The 26,403-nt window shown below is 35.7% G+C and overlaps 1 long non-coding RNA gene across 1 annotated transcript in view; it reads right to left on the bottom strand.

Moving 5' to 3' along the window:
• The window catches only part of LOC141482424 (uncharacterized), a 442,404-nt gene that overhangs the window by 277,336 nt on the left and 138,665 nt on the right, over nucleotides 1-26,403 (bottom strand). The window contains exon 2 of the long non-coding RNA XR_012465528.1: nucleotides 8,729-8,780. This is a non-coding gene — a long non-coding RNA (uncharacterized lncRNA). The remainder of the gene's footprint in view (nucleotides 1-8,728; nucleotides 8,781-26,403) is intronic.

The following is a 26,403-nucleotide window of genomic DNA, read 5'->3' on the forward strand; positions in this document are numbered from 1 at the left end:
TTATACACAGAGTATAACAATAAAGAGTAATAAATGTTTATCATGTATGAAAAACACACAATGCGGGTTTATAATACTTTAGCAGGATCATCCTATTTTTGTTTTATGAACAAAATAATCTATGAGTTTTTTGGGTAGTTTTTTAAGTAGTGGCGATTACCCCTAGTAGTTCAACAGAATGCCTTGAATTTTTCACAAAGAAAGATATTTTTCCTTGCAGTGGTTTAATTAGTGGTCTGAGCGGAACATCTTTCTTGTGAATTTTGGGTAGTCCATACAAGTCAGGGAGCTTACTGTGCTATGGTGTTAGCGATGATCTCTCTTTTTCCGAAAAATAAACTTGGTGTTTTTTCAACGTCTGGTACAACTTCCTTTCAATTGATGCAGTAGGACCCCTTACAATCTTCGTGTATTTTTCTTTCTGAAGCACCTCCATGATCTTCTGTTCATAGAGATCAGTATGCATCACAACGGTAGCGTTTCCCTTATCCACAGGTAAGATCTTGATGGTATTGCCTCTACGTAGCCCGTTCAGGGCTCTTCGTTCTTCATTGCTGATGTTAGATGTTGGAACTCGTTCTTGATCTAGCTGTTCTCTGATTTTCCATCTGAGTTCTTCTGCCTTGATTCATCTGAATTCTTCTGCCTTGATCAGATCGATGGAAAACATCTGTAGGGGAGACCTAGGAGAGTTGTGACAGAGGAGAGTTGTGACAAAGGCGATTTCTCCTTACCAACAATAGTTAGCTAGTTGGCAACAACGCAGCTTTGTTGCTTACTTAGTACTTGACTTAGTACCCACTGGCGTCGCATGAGAAGCCGTTGTGTGACTACGATAACTGTGTGCAAAAAATACGAAAAGTAAGTTTTTCCTCGAAATTTTGATTGAAATTATATCATGTCTTAATACATGTGCATTGCTGTGTTATTTTTTCTTGAGTAGTATGATTATTCAAGTCTCAAAGCATAAGGCTGAGCGTTTGTGTTTCCATCGTATTTAGAAAATATGAATTATTATTCGGGCCAAGTCATCATTTTGGACACCTAGAAGAGTTGTGACAGTCTGTTCGACAATTTTCACAGCAGAGGAGGAGAATATATTGAGTGGCTATTTGTTAACGTGGGCTGACTACGAAAGAAACTAGAGTTATCGCATATCAGACATGGAGGCAAAATAAAAAAGCTGGAGAAGTGTGGCTCAAGCTATTTATGAAACGGCATCCCAATTTATCTTTAAGATTACCACAACCCACTAGCATGGCTCGCGCTACCAGTTTCAATAAGACAAATGTGGCCATTTTCTTTGATAACTACACAGGCGTCTCAAATAAGCATAAACTTGATGCAAAAGATATTTGGATATTTGGAATATCGACGAAACCGGAATAACTACCGTCCAGAAGCCGTCCACGACGCGGAGAAAAACAGGTTAGTGCTATGACATCTGCAGAAAGGGGGACTTTGGTCACACTGGTTTTAGCTGGAAATGCAATAGGTAATTATATACCACCCATATTTGTATTCCCAAGCAAATGATTCCAAGAGCATTTTATTAGGGACGGCCCAACTGGTTCAATCGGAACAGCTAACGGATCAGGTTGGATGCAAGAGGATGATTTTCATGTTTTCCTTAACATTTTGAAAATCACGTTAGACCATCTAAAGAGCATAGAGCTCTGTTGCTTCTAGATAATCATGTTTCGCATACATCACTGAAAAACATTGAGTTTTGTAGAGAAAATGGGATAATTTTACTCACATTTCCCCCACATTGTACGCACAAGCTACAGCCCATGGATCGTGCTATTTTTGGACCTTTAAAAAAGCAATCAATACAGCGTGTGATAATTGGATGCGAAGCAATGCCGGCAAAGTCATGACCATATATGATATACCATCAATTGCAAAGTCTGCATTCAAAGTCTGCAGTGATCGTCCCAACCCAGAACTACAACAACTTGTTTCAGAAATTGTGGACAATCCAGCGGAAAGCATCACAACTTCAAATGTCAACACCGACACAGTTGATAATGATGAAGCAAGAGCCATCATTCCAGGTACATCTACAAATCAGACTATGCCATCTACAAATTCATCGGTTGTAAATTATACCAATGAACCTGTTGCCTCCACGTCTACAGCCCATATCACAGTTCTGAATACTAAACCCATTGAACCTATTGCATCCACGTCTACAGTCCATATTCCTCTTGCCAATGTTTCTAATGTATTTTACCAGAATCAGTGAGGCCGTTGCCGAAAGCCCCGCCAAGAAAAAACAGCCAACCGAAAAGACGCAAAATTAAATTTGCTGTGCTTACTGACACACCTACTAAAGACAAAATAGCTGCTATAGAAGCTGATAGGAAGTCGAGAAATGTGAAGAGGAATATCTTAAGTGCAGAAAAGAAGAAACCTTATAAAACCAAGAGGACTAAAAAGCATAAGGGAACAGGTGATGACGATGGAGAGGCAGAAAACAATAATTACTTTTGCTTGGTTTGCCTAGAAGCCTATGCAAACAGCAGATCAAATGAGCAGTGGGTCCAATGCCTAGAATGCAAAGGATGATCACACGTAGATTGTACTGGAGATATGCTGCAATATATTTGCCATAATTGTTTAACAGATTGAAATAAGATTTTTTACTGATTAATATTATGATTGATCTCAAAATTATGGCATAATTGCTTATAAAAGATGATTTCATACTTTTTTGCAAAATGAAAATGTTTGTTTGATTTACTCTATTCATAATGATGTTTTGTAATAGTTTAATAGTCTAAATACAAAGCTGTCACAACTCACCTATAGGTACTTGTCACAACTTACCTCGATGATAGGAGAATTGTAACAAAAGTAGTAATCTCTGAATTTGTTGATTTTCTCAGAAACCATAATACTTCAATTGCTTTTGATAATTGTTTTGCAAAGTGAAGGAATGGTGCTACATTAATTCACAAACACCATCACTGAGAAATGTTTCTTGAGCAAGATATGTCCCTTAAAGTAAAATTTGTCACAACTCTCCTAGGTCACCCCTATATCAAAAACCCACACTAACAGTATAGTATATGAACCAGGAATCCAACCACCATCAATCGACTAAGAGAGGAATCATCAAGAATCTACTAGACTGTGCTTTCGGGCTCTGTAATACAAAGGAATGTCTCGAAAAGGTACGGAATGGTTACTCCAAAGTGATCCATCAGAGGATTGTCGGAAATGATAAGAAGGATTGGGTCCAAGTACAACATCATAACCTGTTTCAGATTTGGAAACACTATCCGTAGCAGCCTCACGAAAACCAGGACTCCAAACGCGGAGTGCGATTCCAAGAATTGCATTTACCGGATACCCTGCGAGTGCGGAGAATCATACATACATCGGTGAAACTAAGAGGCCAGTGAAAATTCACATTGCCGAGCACAAAAAACACATATAGTGTGGAGAAACCAGCAAATAAGAAATAGCAGATCATGTTTGGCCTCATCAACATAACATCAAATGGGCTCTAGCTGAAATCAGGAGGAACACTAGTCACTGTAATCACACGAAATCAAGCGGAACACGACAAACTCCCACCCCCCGGTCAGCTTCCGCTAAAACCGATGAAGCGGATAGAGGGAAGAGGGGATAGGAGAAAGCACTCGAATGACCTATAAATAGTCAGATCTCGGAGAAATGAGTATAGTTATCACCTGAAGACGATTGTGGATACTAACAATCGTAACGTCGTGAAGTAACTTGGTTTGGAATCTTTAAATTTTTAATTTTCTTTTATTGTTTATAATATTTTAATTTTCATCTCGTATTAATAGTTCAATTTCTTTGATTTTTTGGTTGTTGCTTGTATTTTATTTTCTTTATTATTTTGAGTAAAATATTTCTGTTGAAGAGAGTACATTTTTGGACATTGGCTAATCAATTCTGAGTATACTTTTCTTTTCATACTCATTTTTGAATATAGCAAAAATATGTGCATTGACGAATTTTCAATTATATAATCATCACACTGGTTCATTGAACGATACATTTTGGATTCACTAGTTTGAAAATCAGTTGATTTTATAGATTCATTCATACTTAACATAACGAAATTACCCAATCTCCCTCGTAGCCATATTTATTCATTCTTATTAACAATGTTTATGAATTACGCGGCGCCAAGTAATATTTTCCGCCATATATAATGCAATTTTAGATTAATAAACGACTCCGATTTATTTATAGACTTTAGACATCCTCCAATGTTCGTTTCTGTCACCAATATTATTTGACCTCCGACATTTAAACAAATTGTGAAGGGTTTTGTAATTGTTTTATAATTAACATTTCGATGATATGTTGTGTCGTAAAAACATTAGTCTATCGTAAATCGACTGAGATGTAGAAATATTTCGTTCGGTGAATTATCGCCTGGACAAGATTTTAGTTCACAGTTTTTTCAGCTGAGTCTTGAAAAGGAGTATGAAATGTGGAAACTATACAGGAATGGAGACAGACTGATGGATAGAAAATTTCTTTTGGATTTTTTTTTGGTACAACGACCCTTACGAGTATAAAACTTGTCGAATTATAAAACTGTATAAATACAAAATGAAAATAGAACATACTGAGAGACATTTCAGACAAATATAGTATAATATATTAAAATTATTGATATTTTCAGAATGTAAATAGTATTGATGTGTTGTTCTAGTTATTTGAATCCGCATTTATGATAATTGATAGTAAAAGTTCTGGCCATGTTTTTCTGTTTTTGATTTTTTTTTTTGAGAAATTGGAATGAGCGTTGTTTTCTTGAAAATGACAGGCAGAAGGATCTTCTGCCTGCCATTTTCCAGGTGAAGTTACAATCGGTCTTTCTGTTTTTGTGAACTCTTGAGAAGCAATGTTTTATACGCTTCCAAAACGAATTGAAATCTCTTTCTAAAGTTATCTCGAGAATCAAGAATGAGTGAATGGAGAGGTGAATCGGCAAACTTGTCGATATTGGAGTGGTACGAATCCTCATTTATACCGTCAAGTTCATACACAACGACCGCAAAAATCGAATGTTTGGGCAGGAATTTTAGGTGACCACATCATAGAACCTATTTTTATCAATAATAATTAGACCATTGATAAATATTTGGATATATTGGAGAATCGAATAATACCGTGCATCAATAGGGCAATTGAGGAGGATCTAAATTTATTCGAATAAGAAATATTTTTTCAGCAGGGTGGTGCACCTCCTCATTACGCAGCTTGAGTGTGACAATTTTTGGATTATCATGTTCCTGGTCGTTGGATTGGCAGAAGAAGTCCTTCAGAATGGCCACCAAGGTCTTCGGATCTCACTCCTGTAGATTTCTTTCTATGGGGTCATTTGAAGTCATTGGGTCATTGTCAAATTTCGGAAGTCCCTGTTGGAAGACACGTAACTAATAACAGAGAAAGACACATTTCTCTGTACGAGAGTAAAACGTGTGATCAAATTGAGGAAACTGTTTTCATAATGAGTATTATCAGTAGTGGGTACGTAGGTTCAAAATGAGTTGGTCTATTCAACTCTATTCTGCAACCAGCAAGGGTATATTGTGGCTCACAATCGTTTAATTTTATAATGAGTAATCTTTCATGCCGGCTGGCAAAGGTAATACTCTGCCAAACGCTGAGTATGGACTCCGCTAACAAAGTCTGAATTTCGTTGCGAAATCCAAGGTTGAATGACTATGGTACATTTTTCCCAATCCAGGGAGGACCTGAATTCAATCAGTCTGCGACTACTTTCGGCGGGTAGATGAGGATTACAAATGTGTAGCTAGTACGTCTCTTGTGATGCATATCAAAAAGACACTCTGCAAGCCTGCAATTCATAACAGCACCTAACAGGCATGAGATACACTCCTTATTTTCCCTGGTAACTTGTAGTCATCCAGGCTAGAATGTGCAGCTCGGACCATATTCCGGAATATCCTCTACGGCAGCTATCATGGCATCCTAAAGAGATACCAGTAGCTTTGTTACGCCAGCAACACAAAGTACGGAAATCGCATTTAGAAAATGTTAAAATTAGGTACTTTTTAGGTACCAAAGTCAAAAATTAGGTGCTCTGAAACTTACACCGCAACTCAATACTCAAAGTTGCGTTGCTACCATTATATGATGCTAGCAACGCAATTTCGCTAAACAACAGATCTAAGAATCAGGTCTCTCGAAAACGAGGACGAATGCTCTATCAGGTATATACTAAGCGTGGTAATGAAGTACTTATTAGGTTCTTGCAAGAAATTAAAATGAAAATGACCGCGAATAAGCGAAAAAAAAACCGAGATACCTGATTTGAGAAAAAAAATTAACAATATGCAATAAAGTCTTGAGATACTAGTAAACTAATACATAGACAATCAAAATGAAGTGCTAATTAAGTGCTCACTAGATATTCATAGTAAAACTAGATTATTTAATGCCTATGGAGCTCATGGACCTGAAAACCACAATGATAGATGTACTGAGTTTTTATAGTACATTATTCAATGAATAAGGGCAAGAAATTAAAGAGCTGATCAGGTGCTCACTAGATAAATAATAGTAAACCTAGATTGCCCCATAGGCATTATGGAAAACCACTATGACTGATGGACTGAGTTCTTACAGTATGTTCCTCGATAAGTAAGGGTATGAGAATAAAGTGCTAATTAGGTGCTCATTAGATATTTACAGTAAATCTAGATTCCATAATTCATATGGAGCGATAACCACCATGGACCCGATAACCACCATTAAAAAAAATGTTTTAAAAAAAGGTTTTTTCCGTTAACCAGCAATCGCACCCCTACGAACGATAACCCTCAGAACCGCCCGGCTACCGACCGACCAGTCGGTAGGAATCACACGTTAAAAGGTAAGACCTCGTTAGTTCTTAGCTCGCACAAGTTTCGATTTCTGAAGGTTACCGTTCGTAGGGTTTTCCATTATGGAATCTAGGTTTACTATTATTTATCTAGTGAGCACCTAATAAGCACTTCAATTTCTTGCCTTATTTATTCATTAAATAACTCAGTACATCAATCATGGTGGTTTTCAGGTCCATGAGTCCCAAGGCATTAAACAATCTAGTTTTAGTATGAATATCTAATGAACACTTAATTAGCACTTTATTTTGATTGTCTCTGTATTATTTTACGAGTATATCAAGATTTTATTGCATATTGTTAATTTTTTTCTCAGATGAGGTATCTCGATTTTTTTTCGCTTATTCGCGGTCGTTTTCATCTTAATTTCTTGCAAGTACCTAATTAGCACTTTATTATCACACTTAGTTTATACCTGATAGAGCATTCGTCCTCGTTTTCGAGAGACCTGATTTTTAGATCTGTTGTTTAGCGAAATTGGAAGCTTTTGTTTATTAATTAGAAAATTTTACGGTCCTCACCGTTTAATACTTAATCAGCACCTAATAGTGTTCCCTTAACATTCACTATTTTATTATTATTTTCATTGCGTTGCTAGCATCACATAATGCTAGCAACGCAACTTTGAGTATTCAGTTGCGGTGTAAGTTACGGAGCACCTAATTTTTGACTTCGGTACCTAAAAAGCACCTAAAGAGTATCTAATTTTGGCATTATCTAAATGCGATTTCCGTACTTTGCGTTGCTGGCGTAACAGAGCTGATACCAGTTGATTGGTTGATATTGATGTTGTCAGATGGCTAGGTGCAAAAACTACAGCAATCCTTTCATATGAGAGTATGTGTAAGTCACCTATGAATGAGAATATATTATATGCACACATACAGGGCTTTTTCGCCCATGGTTTGGGAGAATCATTTACTCTACTGATGCAGATTATAATTTTGCTGCTCAATAATTTGATGCAAAACAGATTCATACGTTATCTTGCTCATGGAGAGGCGACCTGCTCGTTTCCTGGCTGCACCATCTAGCCTTCTAGGTTGGTTAACAAGATCAGTAGTTGGAGAACTGGAAAGATCTCCTCTGAAGACACAGGGTTGAATTCTTGCTGGATTACTTTAGCCACAGAAGACCAGAGCCAGCGGATGCTAGGCCGTTGAAAGATATGTTACAGTTTCGCCATTTTCATAGCAATCAATAAATACTACATATATGCTTTATGTAGAAATTTGAATATATTTTTTTTATTTTTAAACATTTGAGCTATAACTGCAAATATCACAAAACGGTGTAAAATATCCATTTCAAACAGAATTCGAGAATGTCTAAACACAAAGCAATTTTTAGTCAAAGTGATTAGAGACGTCGTTGAAGTTTCGGAAGGGTTGAAATTATGTGAGTTTGAAAAAATTGTATACTACGTTCGACTGGAGTATCTTTGACATTTGTGATTGATACTGTACAATGATGAATCAATATTACAATACTCGTGAGTAGGTATCTACCCATCTTGTGAGCATACAAGTTTCCGTTCTAGAATGTTCAATGCAAGTAATACCAACTTCATATAATGCAATTTCCAAGGTTTTCCTTGAAGTATAACCACGCTTGTATTCAATTAATGAATAAATGAAGAAAAGTAGTAATACGAGTACCATAGTCACAGTAACAACATTTGATAATGCTTGGTTGACAAAACACTGTTCTTTTTCTAAAAATAGAACTGATTCAAACTGATTACACTGAGTGAAAAAGAAATATTTTAAGTAAGCGAATTAATAAAAAATTATCAACATTCAAACAACTTCGAATTTTATACTCACTCGTCATGTCCAGTTATATCTCATCTGTGAACTTTTTGATGCTGCTCGTTATCTGGAAAAGACAAAAACATATAGCTAACATTTCAATTGAAAAAAGTTTATTTTCAGATGATATTATTTTTTTGTAGTACACACTGAGTGTGAAAAAGTAATTTTCGTGTAATTCAATATTCACGTGAAAGTAGTTGTTTCAACACAGCTTTTTTTCCAGTTTGTATCTGTATCTGTGAATGCCCCACATATAATTTCATTGTAGTTATTCTAGTTCTTTCTCGATAGACATTCAAATAATAGTTGAAGTTTTAGTTGAAGTGTTTGTTGTACTAAAAGTGAAATAAATTAAAGTTTGATTATTGCTCAGTGTAGTCAATTATTGGTCAACCCACGGGGAAAAACTAAACACTATCTTTTAAAGTTACCCACATTTTTTGTTTAATGACGGAAAAGTAGGAAGCTAAAGGGGGTTTTCTCAAAAAACTAATCTCTTTTGAAAAGATTCCTTTTCCAATTCGAATGGAATTCTCATGGGTGGGTGAAAAGCATATTGTCTCTTCCGGTGTCTTGTCCCGAAACTTCGAAGTACACCACTGTGGATGATAGTCTTCCATGTAACTGACATTTTATATCAATACTCTACCATATATAATAACGTTGTGTAGCGTTCCTATGAATATCTGTTTCGATTTCATAAGGAATATTTGTAGAAAGCTTGAAAGTTCCCCATATTTTTCATTCAATTATGTTGAAGTCGAAAACCGAAAAGTTTTCTTCCCAAAAACCGAACATTTATTAACCAATTTTTCTGTTATCATATGGTAAAACCGAGCTTTCACGGATTAAACAGTTCTGAAGCTTTCTGAAAAAATTTAGGTTTATTGAATTATATGTTCAACATCCGTACATCCGATTAAGATATCCTAGTTATGAATAATAGATTACAGAAGAGTTATACACAATTTTGGAGACAGTTTACGAAAAAAATATAAAAATATATGTATGGAATCGGCCGATTCTTGATGAAAATCCATATTCAAGAAACACTTTCTGAGATTGTTACTACACAATTTTACAAAAACGTAACCCATGTTCCTTTCTTTATGCGTGACTAAACTGTTTAAAAAAATCTGTTTAAAATCTGTTTTACCGTCAACCAGCTGTCGCAACCCTACGACCGACAACCCTCAGAAGTTGAAACTTATGCGAGCTAAGGACTAACGAGGTCTTACCTTTTAACGCTTGAACCACAGACCAACATGGCGGTCAATTTGAGTGAGTGAACAAAGCACCCATATCGAACGGACTGGCTACCGACCGACCGTCATCGATGAAGAAGAGAACACAGTGTAGAAACGCCTGAAGAAGCTATTGTTTAGTGAGGAACACGTGTTGCGTTTTTATAAAACTATGTAGTGAAAATCTCACAATAACGTGTTTCTTGAATGAAAAAATATATTTCATTCATATAGAAATATGTCCTGAATTCATCCTGCTGGCTAATAATTGCAATTAAATTTGTTTACCATTTCAGTAACCTTTTTTGCCCTACAATATATAACAGAAATGATCGTTCAATAATGAGTTAACCCGATAACTTGATTGTTTCCCAACAAGAACTGGCACAAAAAAAGGTCATTACTTCTATTGTTGACTCGCACACTTTCATTATTTCGAATCCATTATTCCGTCTCCAGCAAAAGTTATTTCAGAAAATTATTATTATTGCCACCTGCTATGTGCCTGCTCACCTTCGAAATTGCCGTTGTGGGTTGTAATAGCTCTGTAACTTGCTATGTTTACATGTTTGATGATAACCTAAGGACTGTTCGGCTGTTTATTTTGAATTTGAATTGGAAAAGTGGAAATGAATATGCCAACAACGGAGGTAGTTGAAGGAGAATTGCAATCATACGCACCGTACCGTGGTTTTATGTGAAAGCCATTTTCTGTGCAGGATGCTGTAATTTTCTTCAATGAGTGCCAACTGAAAATTGAGTGGGTATGTCTTGACTGCATGTATTCTTCAAAACGTTTCTTGTTAGAACTGAAGGGGTTATATTTTTAGGAGTGAATAATTTTTGGGAAAGAACGTTTTTGGCTTTCTAATACTCCATCTTGTTTCTTGTTGAACAGTAGATATCAGGTACTTTAGGATTTTTTTCATGGTTTCTTTCATAGCGCAAACTGGTAATCAATTGTGACATTTTGGAAATGAGTCAACTAAGTTTTTTCATCGAAAGTCCTCAGAAACAGTTTCAGTTACCATGATTGTTGTTTGTATTATTAGAAATTCGAAACCTTATGAAGCGGGAACACAACTATTTCTGTTATTCAAACAGTAGATTAGGTTAGCTCCAAAGTGTCTATTCGACCCTCCATCGCAACCCGCAAGTGTTGCGGGCCCACACCTATTCACACTCGACCAAATAAATCGAGCTTCTTAACGAAGTCGATTAGTTTGTATGGTGAGTGGTCTTTGAGGTCAGATAGTAAGAGTACGGCTTTGCCGAACTCTAAAAATCTAATTCGGTCCCCAGAAGGGCAAACACAAAGTATGTGCTCTTCTGTTTCATATTTTTCCCAAGAGCGGCGACACCCACTGTCTTCCGACAGTCCAAGTCTCTGCAAATGATGATTCAAATGACAATGACCTGTTAGAAGGTCTGTTAAACATCGTAGTTCATGCCTTCTGGAGTCTAGCAACTGTTTGGTGTCAAGCTTCGAAGGGTGAATAAACGCCTTGGAGTCAGCCAATCCTGGAAGATTCTGCCAGGAGTTCATAAATCTTTTTGCCATCCAGGTGTTCAATGTTTGTTTGGCAAAGCCTAAAGCGATGCCAATAACAGATTCTGGTCTGATGAAGCTGCTTGCAGCACCCTCTTTTCAAGGGAGTCAGTAGCTTCATTGCCTTCCAGATGGCCAGGAATCCAGACCAGGGACATTCTGTTAAGTCTTCCTATCGAGGAGAGTCGTTTTTGGCAATTTGCTACCAATTTAGACGTTGCTCGGTAGGAGCCAAGAGCTCCCAACGCCGCTTGAGTGTCCAAGAATATTTTTATTGACTTGTATATGAGGTTGGATTCTTCAAATCTCTCCGCGCACAATTCATTAGCGTAAATTTCCGGTTGAAATGCAGTCGCATAGGTTCCCAGGCAGGTTGATATCTCTGTCCTGGGTCTACGGATCCTCCGGGAGAAGAAAATATTAAGAGCAGATAGTTGTTGGTTCACAGCTGGATCAAAAACACCTTCCGGTTGCGCTGCAGGTGTTTTCAGTCGCAGACCCAGATATTGAGAGATATCAACCTGCCTAGGAACGTCTGTGACTGTATTTCAAGCGGAAATTCACGCTATTGACTTGTGTGCGGAGAGATTGAAAGAGTCCAACCTCGTACACAAGTCAATGAAAACATTCTTGGACAGTCAAGCGGCGTTGGAAGCTCTTGGCTCCTACCGAGCAACGTCTAAATTGGTAGTAAATTGCCAAAAACGACTTTCCTCGAATGGAAGATTTCACAGACTGTCTCTGGACTGGATTCCTGGTCATTCTGGCCTGAAAAGCAATGAAGCTACTGATTCTCTTGCAAAGCAGGGTACTGCAAGCAGCTTCACCAGATCAGAACCTGTCACTGGCATCGCATTAGGCTTTGCCAAACAAACATTGAACAGCTCCATGGCAAGAAGATTTATGTACTTCTGGCAGAATCTTCCAGGATTGGCTCACTTCAAGGCATTTATTCACCCTTCGAAGCTTGTTGGACTACAGTAAGGTTGAACTTCGATGTTCAACAGGTCTTCTTACAGGTCACTGTCATTTGAATCATCATATGCAGAGACTCGGACTGTCGGAAGACAGTTTATGTCGCTTCTGTTTGGAAAATTATGAAACAGCAGAGCACATACTTTGTGCCTGCCCCGCTGGGGACAGAATCATGTGTATAGAGGTCGGCAGAGCCTTACTCTTATCATCCGACCTGAAAGACCACTCACCATATAAACTAATTGGATTCGTTGACAGTTGCGTTTATTTGGTCGAGTGTGAAAAGGTGTGAGCTACAGTAAACCCTTGCGGGTTGCGGTGGAGGGTCGAATAAAGCCACTCACTTTGGACCTAACCCAACATATTTTGAGGAAATCAACGAAATGTACTGAAAATTGCGTCAGCAGGAGTCGAAACTGGTCAGCAGTAGAGGTCTGCTCCTGCTATGCGACAACGCCCATCCGCACCTTTCACGAATGACCGTTCAAAAATTTAAAGAATTGAGCGTCGAAATTTTGCTCCACTCACCATACTCCTCAGTCCTCTCGCCAACCGACTACCACTTTTTCAAGAACTTCGATAACTATCTCACCAGTAGAACCTTCGCCAATTAGGACCAGGTAGAAACGGCCTTTGTTGACTTAGCACATAATTTTCGTGCTGGCGGAATTAATCGACTTGTGTTACGTTCACAAAGGTGCACGAATAGGGTTATATTTCTATTTTTATTTCTATACTCATAAAACGGACAAAACTTTCTAAATGACTTTCTAAATGACCTACTTTGAAATTGAAATCGATAATTTTAAATATACTTTTGTTTGAATGATCTACAATGTTCCCGCAGCATTCAAGAAAAGGTATATGGGTGTTCCTGATCGTTCCAGACTATTTACCAACATTCTTTAACATTCTGGTAGCGTTTAGAATGTTGTGGAATGCTCTGAAATACTTTCAGGTGATCTGGATTGATCTAGAAAACGAAACTTGGAACCGTTATAGCTTCAAAAGCACGCCCTTCAGGCGAGAACGGAAACCTTCTACTTGGATGTGGGATAAAGGGCAACCACAACAACCTCCTTGTAAATTTAGATCAGGAGCGAGAGCTTCTCAACTCTCGCAACTCCTGATCCAACAACTGAACCTTATAAAAAAGGGTTTGGTGGTGCAGCCAGGAAACGACTGAGTCGTCTCCTCAAGAGCGGGGTACCTTATAAAACCGCCTTGCACCAAATTCTTGAGTGGCGTACGCAGAATCTGTCTCAGGTGGGGGAACAAACCCCCCATGGGCAGGTTAGCAAACGTTTGCGCTCTAGTGATGATTCACCAAAACCAGAGGCTTCGTTAAGAAGCTGGGTTTATTTGACCGAGTATGAATAGGTGTGGGCCACAATAAACCCTTGCGTGTTGCGGTGGAGGGTCGAATAGACCCACTCACTTTGGACCTAACCTAACTTACACTATGACATAAAAAATGTTGGAATACATGTTCTGTCACAGTTGCGTACCCGGGCCTAGATCATAATAAATGAAAAGGGACCGTGCGTAGATGTTCCGTTGTCCCATGTGAAAGTTTATCCCATTTTTGCATGTTCCATAACAGAATAATCTCAATTTCGAAATGCAAGTTTAGTCCCATTAAATTATTCCCAAGCAGGCCACTGAGGCAGCAATTCCCGATAAGTAGAAAATTTCGATTAAAACTTTCCTACTTTGGAAAGCACCGCATAAACGAATTTTATCGAAAGGTAAACCCCTTTATTTTCACAAGTTTCTAATTGCATGGGGATATCGGAAGGCATCTAAACTCCGGCTTCCAAGTTTGAACGTCCGCTTTTAATGAAATCAATAAGTTTTGGGGGATCATAATGAAATCAGTGCAGTCAGATGTAAGGAAATTCTTAGGATTTGATTTGAATTAGGCCTTCTCTTCTGAGGTCGAAAATTGTATTAACTTTCAAAGTCGGCGATTGATAGGTGAAAACTGATTAGATAATATAATAATGATAATCTATTTCTAACAGATACACGAACCTATTCGAAGGAAAATGCAATTGGAAAATTTCAATATGGATACAATGAAAAAATATGTGAATTGATATCAATAAAATTCAATATCATTTCAGAAAATTATCCCCTTCCATTTTATTCATAACTGATGTAAGGTGGCTTTCGAAATAAAAAATTCAATCCATTTTAAAAAAATGCAATATGGCGGCGAAAGAAGGATTCGCCTGGATGTGGATTTGTATCTTGATGATTGTTGAATCTGAACCTATTTTAATAGTTATTTAGTTTTAGTTTTTCAAACTATTATTTATTTCAGTTTGTGTCTGAAAGTTATTTCTTTGCATGATCTAAACATATTCGTAAAGAGTTTATTTGGAAATTAATTGCTTTTTTCCTTCCTTTGGAAGATCGCCACAATTTTTTTGTATAGAGATGGAGAACTAGAAAGTCAAAACCTTTTTCCCCATAAACTAATCTCTCCTGAAAATATCCCCTTTCAGTTTGAATGGGATAATGATCTTATTGAACTTGTCGGTTAATTACGACACAACAAATTATTGAACACTGAACATAATGTCGGTTGATATTATCCCAGTATTAGTTAGTCTCTTGAACAATAAAACTACATGTAAAACCCCGTATTTCTTACCCGCAAAAATAAAATTGTAAAAGTCATTTCTCTCTAAGTAACACTCTTACTTCTTTAACAGAAGGCAGGAAATACCAAGGGTATAACAGGTGTTCGGCTCATTATATCTGGACACGTTCCATCCGATACCTGTTTAAGGGTAGTTGAACTGTTTTTCAATTGTTGATCAATTGAGAGATACAAGAAACCACGATTATGCAGGTTCTAGACTGAGTAAAAATCAAATACAATTTTGATTAGACAAAAATTTGACTCGATACTTTTCAATGTTTGTGATTTATACAGGGTGATTTTATTTCGTAGTTATACAGGGTGGAGCACCTCAGGCTGACTGTAAACCAAACCAAATATTTTCAGGAATTTCTTCATTTCATTATATTTATATTGATTGAAAAAGTGTGACATAGCAAAATAGTGTTTTTTATATAAAACATCCTATATTTCGTTACACTTTTGAATAGGCCAGGAAAAAATAATATGATTAAATAAGAGGTACTATGTACCCAACTAAAACCGTTTTCTAGTTATTGTTTTCTATATGAAAATGCTAGGTACAATTGGAAACTAAATAAAATGGAAATGTATTGAAATCATCCCTTCGAATTCTGACCAAGCATAACCAAGGTTTTAGGCTATTGAGTATTGACATACTCACGAAGCAGACGAAAACAACTCTCTGTGATGCACTGGTTTTATCGCGCTTTAACTACTCGGATACTTTATATGGTATATGGGCCATGTTTAACCAAACAGTATGCTCAGAAAATACAGAAAGTACAAAACTCGTGTCTACGGTTCATTCACGGAATTGGGAAATATCAAAGAATATCCCATAAGTTACGGGATACGGGGTGGATCACAATGGAAAACAGACGGATATTGAATGCTGCTAATTTATATAACAAAATTATACAAACCAAAACGCCTCGTTATCTGTACAGAAAAATAACTTTTCGTACTGATGTTCACAATCTGAACATCAGATTTGAGGGTACTCTTACCCCACCTAGTTTTAAAACTGAATTTTTCAAGCGATCTTTCAGCTATAATATTTGCCAAGTGATCAACCTGTTACTAAAAGAAATTTAGAACTTTCTGTTTTACGGAAAAGATTCAAACTACTTCTGTTCGAAAGCCAACTTCAAATATAACCTGCCCAAACTATACACTTTTCATCATTATGAGACCAGAATAAGCCTTAGTAATGGACATCCTCTCCAGAATCCAAATAGATATTGGAACAATCCCAATTTTTTTCTTATTTTATGTATTACTTTTTTTTGTTTTAGCTTAGGTAGAATCTTTTTGAGGTTGAGTGGAAGAACAACTCAATAGCACTTGTGCTAACTGAGTTGAACTTCGCCTTTTGTTATGCCAGCAACTAGCTCTCTAATTTATTTAAATATTTGTATGTAAGTACAGCTGGGTAACAATAAAGACGATTATTATTATTATTATTATTATTATATAATACAGAATGTTCAAAAATCATTTTCACTTTTTTATAGTTTAGGACGAAGATAACTTTACTATTTCGAATGGAACACTCTATATTTTTCTAGTCTGTACAATATAGAATTCAATTATTTTGGGGTTCCCTATATCTAACTTAAATAGTTTTTCAGATATTGGCCGTTTTAGGAATCACACGTTAAAAGATAAGACCTCGTTAGTCCTTAGCTCGCACAAGTTTCTGAACTTCTGAGAGTTGTTCGTATGGGGGCGACAGCTGATTAACGGAAAAACAGATTTTTAAACAGATTTTTTTTTATTGAATAGTAGTTCTCATTAAAATGCATTCTTTAAATCAAAATAACTTTGGAACGGCATTTATTTGATTTGCTTACAGAATTCTCATTGACAGTTGTTATACTTCACTTCATCGAAAATATTCACTGTTCACTAAAATGAATTTATCATTTACATTCATAGTCTGACAGTAGTAGTTCATTAAACAAACTATACATTTTTTTTATTATTCAACTGAATCAACAACAAAATATGAAAAGCAAATGTATTTAATTGAAAGTAGGTGCTCGAAATGATGAACATTTTGTTGAATACAAAAATCCACTCTCTCTATGAAAGACTGCTCAACATTTAGTAACATTTGAGGCTCTTCGAAAAGCAACCCTCTCTTTCATATTTTTCAATGTGGTTGGAGGAGTGTCGTGAACCTCAAGTATCCCCATGGGCAAAACTCGAGGCAAATCAAATCTGGTGATCTCGCTGGCCAATTTTGTGGTCTTCCCCCACCGATCCATTTATTCGGAAAGCACTCTTTCTAAAACTGTTTGACACTGAATTTGAAATGTGCCGGAGCTCCATCCATTTGTAACCACATCCGTTGACTGATGTTCAGCTTCACATTCTCCAAAAGTTCAGGTAAAAATTTTCAACATTTTTGTCCATTCAAGTTTCCACCAAAAACGCATGGTACCTATAATTCATGATCCAGAGTGCAGAACAAATGAGGATTCACGTAACAATAATAATGGAAGTTGTGTCTGTTTACCAAGCCATTGTTATGAAGAGTAGGTTTTTCAAAAAATAAAATGGGATCCAAAAAATGTTCATCCCCACTAAAGTTGTCCAGAACCCATAGACAAAACTTGATTTCAAATAATTCCTGGTGAATCATAATACGGTACAGGTTAAATTTGTATTTTTTAATTCTCTGTCTGATTATTCCTGTATCTTTCTCGAACTTACGTTGACTCGTAAGAGGGGTTTCTATGATGGATCCTATAATGAGAAATTCTTTTTCCTCATTTCCAATGATAGGGTTTGGTCTATTTGGTCTTCTATCTCCATAGATAATGTGATGGGGAAGGGTGCAGAAAATTGCAAGAACTCAAATAAATGGTCCATTTGTTCCTGTGAAACACACAATTTTTCGTTCTAAAGCATCTACGAAAATTTCTGCCAACAGTGGGTTTTCCATTATAAGCCCTTAATTGGATGAAATTTGAAATTGTACAGCATTGGTCAGTCGTTAGCCAAGCGGTTCGGCGTGGGTGCTTTGTTCACTCACTCGAATTGACTGCCGTGTTGGTCGGTGGTTCAAGCCCTAGTCTGAACGATCGATCTTCACTTGCTACCGTCCAACCCGTGTTAGGAATCACACGTTAAAAGGTAAGACCTCGTTAATCCTTAGCTCGCACAAGTTTAGACTTCTGAGGGTTGTCGTTCGTAGGGGTGCGACAGCTGGTTAACGGAAAAACAGATTTTAAACAGATTTTTTTTAAACAGATTTTAGGGTATTTTGCGGAAGCGATGCAAAACGTACAACACAGCTTAAAATATTGAATTTCGTATAATTGACCACTATGGAGCAACACTGATCACAATTAACATAACCAATATTCGAAACAAAAATCACCTACAAGCTTATTTATGCTTTTTTCTCATTAAACATTTCATATTTTCAATTGGTTGAGGTCATAGCTCTCGTCTACAATAATGCTTTGTCTTGACGACCCATAAAAATATTGCCCAACAGTTCATATTCTCAGCGGTTTTCATTGCAATAACGATCACGACCAGTGACGAACGTGATTTTGTACGTGAAATATTTATGAAAGGCGCCAGGCGCCACGATTACTAGCCAAAAATTATTTCGCAGATATTTGATAAATAATATTTAATTATCACCGGCTGGAAACCAGACTTATATTGATGGGCGATTTTTTCTCCTTTGATTCAGTGTGCCGTTTTATTTTCGGACTCGATTTGGCGATTACACACGAAAAAGAAAAAGCAGCCGATTTCTGGAGCGGTGATTTTGATAATAAAATGCAAATGGAAATTTGCACTTATCTCTGACTCTCGGGTTAATAGCGTCTGTGAAATAGAGGATTGTTGATAGCAGTTGAATGGATATATTTAACATTGAAAAAATATGACGGACCTCCTTTCAACTTGAAGCACTCTGAAATACATTTCCAAGTGTTCGTATGGAAATGTTTGTAGTAATGTGGCAGTCGATGTGATGATACAAAAAAGAATATAAAATAAAAAAACGGCAGTGTTTGAGGCTTATTTGTGGTTATTTCGATGCTGCGCAATATATATTTGCAAAAAATTAATGTTTTAATGATACACCATCAAGATTTTGCACTTCTTAATCAAATATTCTGAGTGGCGAGTCTTACGACTCGAAATACAGAGGTCTGCATTTCGAATGCACCTTAACTGGGATATAAACTCAAAAGTTTGCGTAGAGCCTAGAGGATGACAGCACGACCAGCTGTCGAAAGCGCTCGCATATAATTAAATAGAAGTTATAAAGCTTCACATCCTTGTTGTGACTCATATTAATATTAAAATACTGAAAATAGATATAAATATATATATATATATATATATATATATATATATATATATATATAATTGATAGTGTAACGACCGTATGTATGTATAGAATAGTAGTTTTTCGGGGATTCGGTCTGATTAGAATAAATATTTACTCTTTTTAGCTGCCCGAGCTTTCGCTAATGTTTATTAGCTTTATCGAGGGCTGTAATATAAAAAGGACATGAAAAATATATATATGTCAAAATGTCAAAAAGTTGTCATTGTGATGTTGAAGACTTCTTTCAAAATTGAAATTTTCAAATTGAATATTCTCAAATAGCACAGGTATTCTGTTTTATCCGTTATTATGTTTTATATATATATATATATTTTTCATGTCCTTTTTATATTACAGCCCTCGATAAAGCTAATAAACATTAGCGAAAGCTCGGGCAGCTAAAAAGAGTAAATATTTATTCTAATCAGACCGAATCCCCAAAAAACTACTATTCTATATATATATATATATATATATATATATATATATATATATATATATATATATATATATATATATACAGTGTCACCATTGAAGTGCGCACCATATGGGAAACTTTTTTTTCGAAAACTTTTTAACTTCGGCACTTGTTTGTGCTTTGAATTTAACTTGAAATGATGCGGCCAACTACGACCCACTGACGTTCAGTGTTTGTCAAATTCAACTTTTTTTTTGAAAAAAATTAAAAAAGTGCATTTCTAGATCGAATTTAACAAAAAGTTACTTGAAAAAGTTGTGTCTACGGCAATTTTTTTAGGGAGAAATTAAAAATGTACTATAAAAATTTTAACATGACTGGGGCAAAGTTTCAATCATTTGGCTATTTTCTCAAACAAACGTCAGTACCTTCAATTTTGAAAATGCAGACAGAACTCAAAAACTGCAATAAGTATTAATAAAATTACTAGAGTTAAAATTACATTGAAATTTCAATATTCAGTATTTACAGATTATTTATAAACACTAACTAGGGCGGTAAGGATGCTTAATCACGTTGAATAAAATTTTTAAGTAGGTCATGACAAACAAAATGCATGGTATGGTAGTGTCAAGTTGTTGATTAACTTGTCAAATTTTAAACAGTTATTGTTGCAATAATGTTGTCTCTTCAGGAAAGAATAGAAATAGTTTTAATATGTGGTGAGAATACACCATACCGGCAAGTAGCTAACATTTTTAATGAACGGCATCCAGGAAAAAATGTTCAACATACTACTGTGTCAAGGATAATGTCGAAATTCAGAGAAACAGGATCCTTAGCAAATCAATTTAAGAAAAAGCACACTCCAAGTAAATATGATGAGGAGGCCCAACTTAACATTTGTTTAAAAGTTATTGAATACGGGCAAATGAGCATAACCGATATTATAAAAAATACCGATTACAAGAGAGAAAGTGTTAGACAAATTTTATTAAAGAATAAATTTTGGCCTTACAAGCCAAAATTTATTGACACATTAAAAGAACGAGATTTTGATGTCCGTTTGGGGTTCTCATTCTGGTTTCAAGGAGAGAGAGAAGGAAATGAAAAGTTTCCGTATAAAATTTTATGGACAGATGAGACAACGTTCTCTTCAAATGGAACTTTAAGTTCTCAAAATTGCCGATGGTGGACCCAAGAAACTCCCAATTTCACAGTTGAATGTGGTGATCAGTACTCCTTTGAAACTAATGTATGGTGTGGGATACTTAACGACCAAATAATTGGGCCATTTTTCTTTAGGGAAAATTTATCATCCGTCGGTTATCTCAACCTTTTTGAATAATGAGGTTAGTGAAGTTTTAGATAATATGCCTTTAAATAATAAATACGACCTATGGCATTAGCTTGATGGCGCACCAATACATCATACGGTTGCTGTAAAACAGTCCCTCCAACAAATGTTCAGAAGCAAAGTGATTCGACGTAACTGGGAACATTATTGGCCACCTAGATCACCCAACTTGACGCCATTATACTTTTTCTTGTGGGGTTACCAGAAACAAAAAGTGCTGTGCAAGTATAAATCCACGATTTATTAAAAAAGCAGTTACAGATCAGTCAATAGACGGACCATAATTTGTATTGAACGTGGAGGACGACATACTGAAATGTAGGCTATAAGTGTTTGACAACCTCATTTAGATCAATAAGTAATATTTTATACCGATTTGTATTTTCTATAACATTATTTTTGTTTAAAATTTATAATAATAATAATAGTTCTATCGAAATTATTTGCATTTTTTTCAGTTGCCTCTGCTTTTTTGGAATCAAAGGTTTGTTTAAAAAAATAGCCAAGTGATTGAAACTTTGCACCAGTCATGTTGAAATTTTTATAGCAAATTTTTAATTTCTCTCTAAAAATGTCCGTATAAGTAAATATGTATCAGAAAAGTTAAACTCCTTGATGAGTTTGTTATGTATACATGAATTGATGACAATTAACTGAACTTGTTTTTTAAAATAAAGTGGATATCTGTCAAAAATAAGCAAACCGTTAACTTTATTCCAGTTGCATAAAATTTGGCATATGGATATAAAATTGCCGTAGACACAACTTTTTCAAGTAACTTTTTGTTAAATTCGATCTAGAAACAAAAAAAAAGTTGAATTTGACAAACACTGAACGTCAGTGGGTCGCAGTTGGCCGCATCATTTCAAGTTAAATTTAAAGCACAAGCAAGTGCCGAAGTTAAATTTCATTGAAACTTTTCGAAAAAAAAATTTCCCATATGGTTCGCACTTTAATGGTGACACTGTATATTATAGTTATTGTGATTCTTATATAATCAGAGATGATTATTGAATAACAAAATTAGTTAGCTCCCTAACTATTTTATTAAAGGGGAACTGCTGGAAGGTAGGGTGCACTATATCGTTTACTTGAACTATACCAAGTATGGTACCAAACAATTCTTAGAAGAAGTTGGACATATTTTATCGATTTCAGATGGTTGTGAGCCACACTGAAGCCCTGCGATTTACAGTGTAGGGGCGAATAATCCCACTCACTTTCTATCTGAAGTTCCAATAAGTCGTTACGGTGCAACTCATTCTGGAGAAGAAAACATGATCAACAGAGAATCTGCTTAAGTGTTATTAATGGCGATTTGAAAAGTTCTCCCCGAAAAGTTACCATGTAATATGAATCTTTGAAGGGTCCAGTTGATCAATATAATTTGTTGACTCAAATGAAATGAATAAAAAACACTTTTATCTGAATACCACTGGTAGATTTTATTTATATGACCGGTTTCGGATTTGACCCCATAATTTGTTGAATTTATAACTGTTGCCTTCAAATAGAGCACAGAATTGAAACATTTCATTTCAATACTTAGTTTTCTCAAAACGGCTTATCTTTACAAAAAGTCGTTTTCCGTTCTCGAAACCTGAAAAAATTCCTATCAAATGTTCTTTTCTGACTACTGTTGTAAGAATTAAATGTCGAGTTGTCATATTCGCCTGAAGATGCCAACTTATCGCGTCGAGAACAATATTGTATTTGTGGTAACTGGAAAAGTGGTTTTTTGAATTCATTCGTGGCAAAATTTATAAACACGGCAATTTACTGGGTAACTTGCCTCTTCGAAGATACTACGCCATAATTTTCCGGGGTGAACTTTTCTGTTTTCTTGTTATTACACTTGAACAAATTCTCTGTTGATCTACATTTATTTATGTTTCGGATTGTAGAAAGTAAGCGATACAAAAACTGTCAAGGATCAATCATTTCAGCTAATAACAAATGTAATGAATCAGCTTGGAATTCTTATTTTCCTATTTTCCTGTTCTTCATTGAAACTCACCAATTCTAACATCTGACCTCATTTATTTTATGATTGAAGTCACTCGAGAATATAATTGCGAGGATTTTTCCACGAAAGTGTGAGTTCAAGCGGAAAAAGAGAACATATGTGTATTTTCATTATACTTAAATACATTCCAAGAAAGAATAGTAAGTTTGTTCAATTAAGCATTCCAGACGTCATAGTGACTTGACATTTTCTCTCCTGAAATAGTTTATGCCAATTAACAAAGTAAATTTTTCAACTCATTCTGTGAGAAACGAGAAAACAAGTTTTTAGTTATTTCAACTCCAGCTTTACTATGAAATCCTGAATGTACAAAAAGACGATGGAAAACTAAGTTTAAAATGCAGTAAATAAAAAATGTGGGGTTTTTTGATAAATCTCTTCTTAATTTTTTGTCATAATATCGAGAGCAATTATTGTGGAGAATCTTTTTCACAACCAAAACAGATAAATAATATTTCTTTGATACATATGGATTTTCTACACAAAACCGTGCAATTTGTTTTCAAAATGTTAGTTTCTATAGAATGATTATGTTATTCAGAACGTTAATATTGTATAAGTATAATACGCTGAAATAGTTAACTCATGAAAATCACATAAACAACCTTGTCCATACCGGGTGACACAGACTCATTGTACACCCCTAATTTTTTCTATATTTCTCAAGCCATTTTCACGAAATTGGTAATATACATCCGGTTTTTCTGAAAATGACACCAAAGTTTCATTTTCAAATGAAACACCCTGCATACTATTATGTTTTTAAAATCTACATAATTTTCTGGATTCGATGATACGCCATAGTTGATAATTGAATTATAGATTGGAACACATGGTCCTTTCAGGTGGCCTGCAAGATCACCCTACTTAAACCCTTTGGACCTCTTGAAGGTCTTCAGGGGTTATCGAAAAAGTTGCTATAAAATAATTAAACAACTTTTGACGTTTTGATGAAACATTATTGTTAGTAAGTTACTGAATACATTGTTGTATGTCGCATTGATAACAGACATAAGTTGAAAATGCCACAAGTTGGTGTATATGCAGCTTATCCACAGGAAATGTCGGCAAATCGCATCGTACGATAATGTCAGGAGAAAAATTACTTCAAGCGTCTTCAAGAACAGAGTTTAGACTTATGGTACACCCTTCGTTATTTCTTTAATTATTCAACTATTAATCTGAAAGTTGGCACAATGAATGTACTCATGAAAAAGAATTTTCAACTCATTTATTTTATCAATATGATTTCCAACTTTGTATTCAGTAACTAGCTAACAATAACAATGCATCGAAATACAATAAGTTGTTTTATTGGATCATAGCAACTTCCCCAAAAATCTGCGAGGGCCTGATAGAGGTTTAAAGAGGTTAAGTCGGATGAGCTTGTAGACCACCTGACAAAACCACGTGTTCCAATCCATAATTCAAATATCAACTATTGGGTATCATCGGGTATCATCATTGGGTATCATCGGTATCAAGGTTATATTATATGGAGATTCATATAAAAATCAAACTTTCATGTCATTTCCGGAAAAAAAAAGCTGGAAAAAATCTCCCTTTGCATTAAAAAGTGCCTCTTTCTGAGCATATACAATAAAACGAATTTCGTAAAAATAGCTCAAGAGGTACAGAAGAGAGGCATATGTACAATGATTCTATGTCACGCTGTATAGTTTGCCTAGATATGCAATAGAATATTTGGTGCAGTTTGAAACCAAAAATGATCTACTGCTCATATCTAAAGATTACCAAACCTATGCCTCACTGATATAGTAGTATTACACCCAGCAGCCTTCAGCAGTTCAGTTGGAAATAGTACAAAAACTCACAGCAGAGAGAATCTAAAGGGTAACTGTTATACAAAGAGGGTAATTTCTATGCTAAAGGGTAATTTTTATGCAAAAGGGTGATTTCTATGCAAAAATGTAATTTCTATGCAAAAACATAATTTCTATGCAGAAAAGTGATTTCTATGCAGAAGAGTAATTTCTATACAAAAGGGCCATTTGTATGCAGAGTCGCATATGATCCAAAGGGTAATCTTTATGCGCCCACAAAGCCAATGAAACTAAATCTTTCACCATTTGATGTTTGTATTATAAAAGAAGCAGCAGTTAGGGTTCAAAAGAGCTGGCAGAGAGAAAAAAATCTGTGTGGACCCAAGAAAATGCTGGATCTTATTTCAATCTTTATTGAAACCCACAGATGTTTTGCCAGTTGGGCATGATTCCAAGGTGAAGCTTGAATTGCATGAACAGCTTTCTAACAAACGTTTCGTATAAGCCGCCAATAGCTGAGAACTCATCAATCAATATGGAATGAGAGCTTAGAGTGGATGTAATAGAGTCAAATTTGAAGCTCTGCAAAACTTTTCTAAACAGCCTTGAAAGACATAAATACTAAAATCTATGAAGTGAATTACTTCTTCACTATGAGGTCGTACAGACACAGTGAAATTAATGAGAGTAACAGATGTCTCAAAGGAATTGAAGGAATTCAACAGCTGATGCCCTCACAAAAAAGGAGAGTCTCTGGACCGGAGTATTTTCAAGGAATAGCAACACAAAGAAATAATTGCGACAAACAGGTAGTGATCAATTGAGATATCACTGGAATAAATACCGGAACATAGACTGAAAGAGTGATTAGTGTTTAGCCTATGCCGCCAGAGAAAATTGAACAGTTCATGTGTCACTGATAGATCGTATTATGTAGAAAAGATCTTATAGATCACATTACTGAGAAGCTGGATGACCTTGCGACTCAATGCAATATAAAATCTGCATTATAGATGTAGGTTGGATTTCTGGATATTTATTCTAATGTTGAATTACGTAAATATACCGAATACTATTCCTGTTGTTCCAAAATCTTCTTCATCAAATATTGTAAGCTCAAATCATTCTCACAGACCCTGGGAAAAAACAAAACATTTTTTGGTTGATAAAATCCCAACACACAGTAGACAATGTTTAGTTTCGCATACTAGTATACTCAAGAATATTAAACAAATATATTTGCCAAATGTTGATTATTCCAGTATCCTGTCAAAGGATATTAGACAACCAAGTGAATTGTTTGTTATTTGAGGCCAAGTTA

Source organism: Leptinotarsa decemlineata, unplaced genomic scaffold, assembly GCF_025532065.1.
Source record: "Leptinotarsa decemlineata unplaced genomic scaffold, Ldec_3_MD MMD2_tig00001064_RagTag_RagTag, whole genome shotgun sequence".
NCBI classification, from domain to species: domain Eukaryota; kingdom Metazoa; phylum Arthropoda; class Insecta; order Coleoptera; family Chrysomelidae; genus Leptinotarsa; species Leptinotarsa decemlineata.